This window comes from Atta colombica, unplaced genomic scaffold, assembly GCF_001594045.1.
Source record: "Atta colombica isolate Treedump-2 unplaced genomic scaffold, Acol1.0 scaffold5, whole genome shotgun sequence".
Taxonomy (NCBI): domain Eukaryota; kingdom Metazoa; phylum Arthropoda; class Insecta; order Hymenoptera; family Formicidae; genus Atta; species Atta colombica.
In genome coordinates, this window is record NW_017259539.1 from 651,108 (window position 1) to 659,908 (window position 8,801).

The following is an 8,801-nucleotide window of genomic DNA, read 5'->3' on the forward strand; positions in this document are numbered from 1 at the left end:
CAGCTGCTTGAAAGGCAAAGGAAGGGATTTCTGCATCGCATTGTGACTGGGGACGAAAAATGGGTTCATTACGATAATTCCAAGCGCAGAAAATGAGGAGTTCCCGGCCATGCTTCCATGTCGACGGCCAAATCGAATATTCACGGCTCCAAGGTCATGTTCTGTATTTGGTGGGACCAGTTCGGCGTAGTGTATTATGAACTGTTAAAACCGACTGAAACAATCACAGGCGATCGGTATTGAACGCAATTGATGCGTTTGAGCCGAGCATTGAAAGATAAACGGCCGCAATACAATGAGAGACACGATAAAGTGATTTTGCAGCATGACAATGCTCGACCCCGTGTTGCGAAAGTGGTCAAGACATACTTGGAAACGTTGAAATGGGAAGTCCTACCCCACCCGCCGTATTCTCCAGACGTTGCTTCCTCTGACTATCACTTGTTTTGATCAATGGCACACGGCCTGGCTGACCAGCACTTCCGGTCTTATGAAGAAGTAAAAAATTGGATCGATTCGTGGATAGCCTCAAAAGATGACCAGTTTTTTCACAATAAAGCCTCGAATTTCGAAAAAAAAACGGCGGAAGCAAAGTTGTACACCTAATAGTATTTTTTATATCTTAGGAAGATGGCACTGCGATAATGAAATGCATTATAACATTTCAACATTGTTGCAATAATAAACCATCGATGAGCATCTCAGTAGTAAGTCGATATCTTTATTCTCTGATCCCCCTCATTTTTTCTTTCAGTAATTCATTTCATTATTTTATTTTGTTTCTTTTTATTATTCATTTACTTTTATTTTATTTTTATTCTTTTCTTTCTTCCTTTCTCCCTTTTAAGTTTCCATGTAAAGGAAAATAAAGACATTGCAGTCCGTTTACGCTATAATTACAATCTCTGTCACCGTCGCATCACGATAATTGTTCGCCCCTGTCAACTGGTCGTTCGTGTCCGCCCGTTAATCATCGTCCGAGAAAAATCAGACCGAACTGACTCTTTCAGATCCATCAAAACTTTTCCTCTTTATTCCCTCGCTATCCTTTCCATAACTTCCTTCTGCACACGATACTTTCATACACGCACATAGAAACATACCTAATCAAAACGAAACTAAAGAAATTGTATAACAAAAATGTATTGCTAAATATTTCTGTTATTATATTACTATTATAAATTTAATTTTTTAATTAATTTTTTTAATTAATTTTTCCTTTGTTAATTTGAAAAACCACTCCTTATATTCATTGTAAGCTCTTTCGCGATTGCACTTCGCCCTCACCCCGGTCACTTGGATTAAGTTCGATGACCGAAAGTCAGGGCATACGGACGTACTGGCATTAAAGTGTGTGGCACACTGATCCAGTTTGGATCCTTTAAACTAAAAATACATTTGACTCCGTAAGTTCCCTTAGCAGAATTGAGGTTACCACTTCGTCTTCCATTCGACTCCCGGCTCGTTAGAACGGCTCACGACAAATCGAGTGCCTCTCGATTTGCGTCAGTCTTTCCCCACAGCTCTCTTGTGATCCGGAGCCTGGACACGATCAAATCGGTCTAATAATTGGATTCCTGTTGCTTTCATTCCCTCAGTTTCATGCATGCGAAGCTTGGACGTAACAGTTGCAACAGTATTGAAAAATATTTTGTAAAAAATATTGTAATTCATTGTTGCAGTGTTATAAGTCAGTAGATTATATTTAGAGAAATATTACTTATAAATATTACATGTTGCTATAAAATTATGTAATATTTCAATAATTATTCTAGTTCTATTAATTGCTAACATATTATTGTGTGTTGTGTGTTGTGTTTAATGTCATATTACAAAATACATACGATAAAGTTATGATCAAAAAATATTCGGGGACTTAGAAAACATATCCAAAAAGGAAATCTCCAGAAGACTCGTCTATTCGATTTATAAAAGAAATTTGCATACTCTTTCTTTTGAAACTTCTAGGCATTTTCTCCTTACGATGCGTATTCCTTTCATGACTACTTATTTATTGAATTGTAATATTGCAATATATTGTAATATTTTCTACAAAATTAAAATTACAATATTTTGCAATATTATAGCAATATTTCCAATAAAATGTTATAGTTTCAATAGTGCACCAATATCGCAATTTTCATAATATTGTGCATTATTAAAATGTTGTTGCAATATTTTGTGCTGAAGAGATAAGTATGCAACTCAACCATGAGAGGGACACTTACTCGTAAGAAGAAAACACCCAGCAGTCCTATTAGAAGGAATACACAAATCGAGTTGGCGTGTCCGAAGATTTCCTTTCTAGGCCTCTTGTTTCTTTAGTATGACTTTATCTACTTTAGAGTGCAATATTAAGCAATAATATTTTAGCAATTAATAAAACTGGATTAATTATTGTAACATATTATATGTTGCAGCAATATTGAAGGAATATCGCAGAAATATTTCTGCAATGCATTTTTTGCAAACATTTATTGTAACGATATTAATACATTATTGGTATATTATTACTGTGTAATATTACTGCAATATTACTACATGTAAGAATATTAATTATAACCGCAAAATGCTGCCGCGCACTACTGTCCTCTGATTTTTTTGTGTACCATTTGTAAATAAAGAGAATTTGGATAAAACAAAATGATGAGATCGCTTTAAAACATTTGTAAAAATTATTATATAATTTAAAACATTTGAACAAAGATTCTCCTTATCTCTCCTAATAATCAAAAAAAAGACTCATGAGATGGAAAGAGCATGCGCAAAGTAAGTAAAAACTAGTACTTATTATTTCATTTTATAAATATACATTATATAAATTCTTTTTATTTACAAATGATATACAAGGAAAATCAAAGTATCGCTTATGACACATTCCTCGCTTATGACGATTCAATATGACTGAAGTGAGTACTCAGAATCCTTAAAGCTCTTTTTTTTTATATTTTTTTTTGAAAATTTCTTTACTATTTTTTTTTCACTAAGATATTTAAGTTTTTATAAATTGTAAGAAAATTGCAAATATTTCTAAATTTATGGACGGTAATGTTAATATCCACACTAAAATTAAAGACAAAATTAAAAAAGGATGTAGCAGAAATGTACATGAAAAGAATCTTTGTATCAATTTAGATTTGACATCAATTGTTAGACTTCTATGAAAGAAAAATTTTCGCCCTTTATCCTTACTAATTACGATAATCAAAAACATTTTTATCGTAATTTTTTATCGTAATTTTTTCTTTTTTTCTAATCTATGAACAATTATTAAAAAATTAATGATATTTCAGTTCATCAAGAAACATTTTTTAAAATTCTCTAAGTTTATAATTATCAATGTTTAAGTAAAAATCAAATAACGTTTTTTTGTGACAATATCTTTCCAACATTATTCGCCTCAAATTATTGAAAGAATTCTGTTAGCGCACAGTATGATAGCATATATCCACTCACATCGGCTGGCTTAGTAATTTTTCATTGTTTTATTAATGAAAATGATAATGAGATTTTTTTTTTTTCAAATTGGCCAATTAACGATGCACTATTGGAACTCTTCCAAATTATTTTAGATTTTTAAATAAGCATCAATAAAAGAGAGAGAGAGAGAGAGAGAGAGAGAGAGAGAGAGAGAAAGAGAAATTAAAACTGTGAAATTTTCTCAAGTTTTTGCGCAAAAATGTAACTTTTTTTTTCATTACACTTTTTATATTAGCAGTTATAAATTTGTAATTTTTTAAAAATTGTAATTTTCTATTTTATAAATCTGTAAAAAATACTGGAAATATTTTCCGGTATTTTTTATTGCCAATTTTTAATACCAGAACATCTCGCTCTCTCTCTCTCTCTCTCTCTCTCTTTCTCTTTCTCTCTCTCTCTCTCTCTCTCTCACTAATCTTTACAATCTTTTTCGTAGATTAAAGAAATAGGAAAAAATTATGATAAAAAATTTGTTTTATTGCCGTTATTGCAATAATAAGGATAGGGAGTGAAAATTTTTCTTTCACATGGCTTAACATGTATTTTAAGTCTAATTTTGTACAAGAGTAGTTTTCATATACATATCCTGCTACATACTTTATTAGTTTTATTTTTTTAATTTAAATTTTTGAAAAGTATATTGAAAAAAACATTCAAATTCTCAAGAAACACTAATTTTTTATTTTAATTTAAGAAAGTTCACCTTTTTTTAACGACTCAATATTTTTTCACTTTTTCGAGAATACCAACTCACTTTTCTAACTATTTTTGACAACTGTAGCCGCTTCCATGTTCGGAAAAAGGAAAAGAAAAGAAAAATCCAATCAAACAGAAGATTCTCCAAGAATGAAAGGAGGAAGACAATTTTGAATATTATTACAATATTTGTTGTGATGCATATTGCAAATCAGAAAAGAGTGGATCGAATGTATACTTTGCAAAAATTGGGCTCATTGTAAAAGTATAAAAGATATAAATATGGTAGCATCATTTGTCCAAACTGTGATTCCAGTGAGTCGTGATTTTTGATCCTCTAGAAGACTAATTATGGGAGTACAAATAAGTTTTGCAAAAGACGGTGCCACTAATAAATTATAGTTAAAATTGTTTGATGTAAAATGATATATCGTAAGATTGGACATCCGGCAACACCATAACCTTGAAATATTAGCGATTTTGTATCAGCATCATATATTTTTTTTTGTATGAAAATATCGAGTTTTGAATCGAATAAGCGTCATTTGCGGGAACTTTTATTCTTAACTTTACTTCTTTAATTTGAAGAAATCTGCAGCTGAGGCTCATAGATTGTTTGTAGAAGCATATGATGATGCTGCCTTAAGTGAAAGAAGTTGTCGTGAGTGGTTTCAAAAGTTTAAGAATGGTGAATTTGACGTCGAAGACAAAAAACGTAGCGGAAGGCCGAAAGTGTACGAAGACGCGGAATTGGAAGCATTATTGGATGAAGATTCGTGCCAAACGCAAAAAGAACTTGCACTTACATTAGGAGTGACTCAACAAACAATTTCATATTGTTTGAAATTATTGGGATTGATTCAAAAGCAAAGGAATTAGATTCCATATGAACTGAAGCCGACAAACGTTGAACGCCGATTTTTCACATGTGAAATGTTGCTTGCCAGGCATAAATGAAAGAGTTTTTTGCACCATATATCACTGGTGATGAAAAATGAATCCACTACGATAATCCAAAGAAGAGGAAATCATGGGGACTACCTGGCCATGCTTCAACAGCCAAGTCGAATATTCATGGAAAAAAACTCATGTTGTGTATTTGGTGGGATCAGCTTGGTATCGTGTATTATGAGTTGCTCAAACCGAACGAGACCATTACTGGGGCTTTCTACCGAACACAATTGATGAGATTGAGCCGAGCACTCAAGGAAAAACGCGCTCACTAGTACTCCAGGCATGACAAAATTATTCTCCTGCATAATAATGCTCGACCACATGTTGCGGCGCCGGTCAAAACCTACTTAGAAACACTCAAATGGGAAGTTCTATCCCACCGTATTCTCCAGATATTGCTCCTTTCGACTACCATTTGTTCCGATCGTTGACGCATGGCCTGTCTGAGCAGCACTTCACATCATATGAAGATACCAAAAATTGTATCGATGATTGGATAGCCTCAAAAGCGTTCTCCCGACGCGGTATTCACATGCTACTAAAAAGATGGGAAAAAGTAGTGGCTAGCGATGGCCATTATTTTGAATAAAACATTATGTACCGTTCTTTCACAATAAATGCTTAATTTTTTATAAAAACGGCGGAAACTTATTTGTACACCTATTAGTTTAACATTGTTAATAACTTATTATAAGTGTAAATTTCAATAAGTGTAAATTTCAAGTTCAAACAAATATGTAAGGCTGACAAGAAGATTTTTTTTTTTTTATCAAAGATAACATTTATAATTATTATATTGTTTTGATTTTTATTTAAAAATAGAATATATTTATTGATTTGAAACTTAACATATAAATATTATTATAATAATAAAATTGTATTTTACTTTATTAGAAAGTGAAACATTTCATAAAAGCAACTCTTATTTCTTAAGTAATAACTTACCCTAATGCGATAACAACTTGCCCTGCGAAGGAGTAAGAAGTTCCGCTTCGACCAGCCACAGATAAATAACTTCCTGTAAAAAATCTGTTACAATACATTAAATATTATACAAGCTGAGAATTTTAAGATATAGTAAATTTAACAATAAATTAGTCAATAATGAAGAAAATAATAATATTATTTTCTTGTCATTTTTAATGTTTTCTCAAAATCGAGAGTTTTAGCCCCAGTCTTCTCTACAATAAATCATAATATTATTACAATCGAATTAGAATTTTAGATTTGTTAATTGTTATATGACTTTAAACTCAATTTTATTATTGTTAAATATACTTATTAATTTATTAGATATTTTTATTCACACTCACATAAAATTTGGTTCACACCGTTAGAAATCTATACATCTTTTTACTTGTATTGATCATTGAATGAAATGATTGGTTATTGATTCATTTCATCACATAAATGGAACTGTGAATGATATGTAAAACGCGTAAGATAAGAATTACAGATTATTATATCATTTTATTGTTCGTCACAAATTGTATTCGGTAGTTTAATGTTTTAGGCGATTTATTTAAACAGAATGATCCGATAGAGATCGAACCCGATTGAAACGTTTATTTATATATATATATTATATGAGATTTAATATACAGCATTAACATTCAATTTGGCTTGTGATCTTTCCTTGTTTATTGAATCACAATGTGTTTGTTTTATATTTAATTAAAATATTATATTTGTATATATAAAGATGCTTATAATTATTTTAAATGAGAACAAAAACTTTTTTAACATGAATTATTTATTAAAATTAATATATACATACATTAATCTTTGTTGAAAACAAAGCATAATGCCAGCATAATGAGATAATTTCAAACTCAAAAGCATAAATAAAGTAAAGCTCAAAATAAAAATAATTTTATCCCTATGCACTATCAATTACTACTACCGGAATTAAATATCTAAGGAACACATCAAGAGAAAGTCAAAATGACGTAAATACTTTAATATCAAAATGAATAATTTTTGGTTACAATATTTGACTGCTTATTGATTTTAAGCATCGAAATAAAATCATTTTAATTTTTTGTTGATTATGTGCTCCTTGGATAACCAATACGATTACTGCATAAATATAATTATACATTCATATAATAATATATAATATAAAGTAAATAAGAAATTTGATTACTATATAAGTAAATATAAAGTAAGACTAATATAATTGACTTTAACTTGTATATGCAATCGTAATTTGTAATATAAATATTTCTGCTATATGTTTCAATTAATCTAATTAATTATTGTTGTATAGTAACAGTTGTTACTATATACTGTAGTTGTTACTATATACTAAATATTTAATGTTACTAAAATTGATTAAAAATTATATATTAGGTGTAGGAAAAAGAAATCCATTATTTTTGCATGAAATTGAATGGAAAAATAATGGATTTCTTTTTACTACACCTAATATTATAATACAAATATTATATATTATAATAGTGTTATAGCATAGAAAGAACTATTTTATTAGATATCTATAATCCGTAAAAGAATTTTTTTAAAAAAAGGAAAAATATACGCCAAGTGCATAAAAAAGATATTAAATACAGTCTTCTTAATAAAAAACGGATATGAAATAAATGTAATTAACCAAATATTTCATCACGCAAGACACATAAAATAGATTGAAAGTAATTAAAATTGCCAATGGATTATAGTAAAGAAAAAACTTGAAAATAATAATTCAACTATGAAAACAACAAAGAATTAATATTTGTTTACTAATTTTGTAAATTCGTTATGTATAATGTTTTTATATCTACATAGTATCAATATTATTACACATTTTCTTGCATAATTTATATCACGTCTATTATTTGTGAGTATTTTCCATGTCCTACAAATTATGTCACCATTATATTTTAATTTATAATGTAAATAATATATTCATAAAAGTATAACAATTAATGCTACCCAGGTATGTCAAGTTTTCTCTTCACTATCATTCTATTAACAATTTTATATTAATTTACATTTACAATTTTAGTTACATTCAATGTACATATCTTATGTGTCCTGCGTAATGAAATATTTGGCTAATTATATTTATTTCATATCCGTTATTTTTTATTAAGAAGAAAAATGTATTTAATATCTTTTTTGCACTTGGCATATATTTTTTCTTTTTTTAGAGATTTCATTGTTTTTTATAAATTTTTGAAAATGTAATATATATAAATGTAAAATTTAAATCTTCTAAAAATGAACATATTATTTTTAAAACAAATTATTTTTAAAATTATTATTTTGTAAATTTATATTTATTTAATATTAAATCATATTATATTAATTTACTAACTCATTTATTGATAATTTAACTTTAGATTTGTTCCAAGAAAAATATATATGCTCTCTTAGCATTTCTTAGATCTTATATTTCAATTTTTAAATAATTTATAAATATACATTTTATACCTTTAGCAATCAATTTATATAATGTCCTTTATATTTTTATCATGATGAAGGATTGCATTAACTTTATAAGTATTAAACAAATCTTTTACGAGATTATAGATTATAGATGTATAGATTTAATATCAAGATTTGTAATCTTGCTCTCGCGCGCGTGCGCCTTTTCTCATTTTCCCCTTGCTCTCATTTTCTCTCTTTTACACAATCTCTCCCTTCCTCTCTCTCTCCCCCCTCCCCCC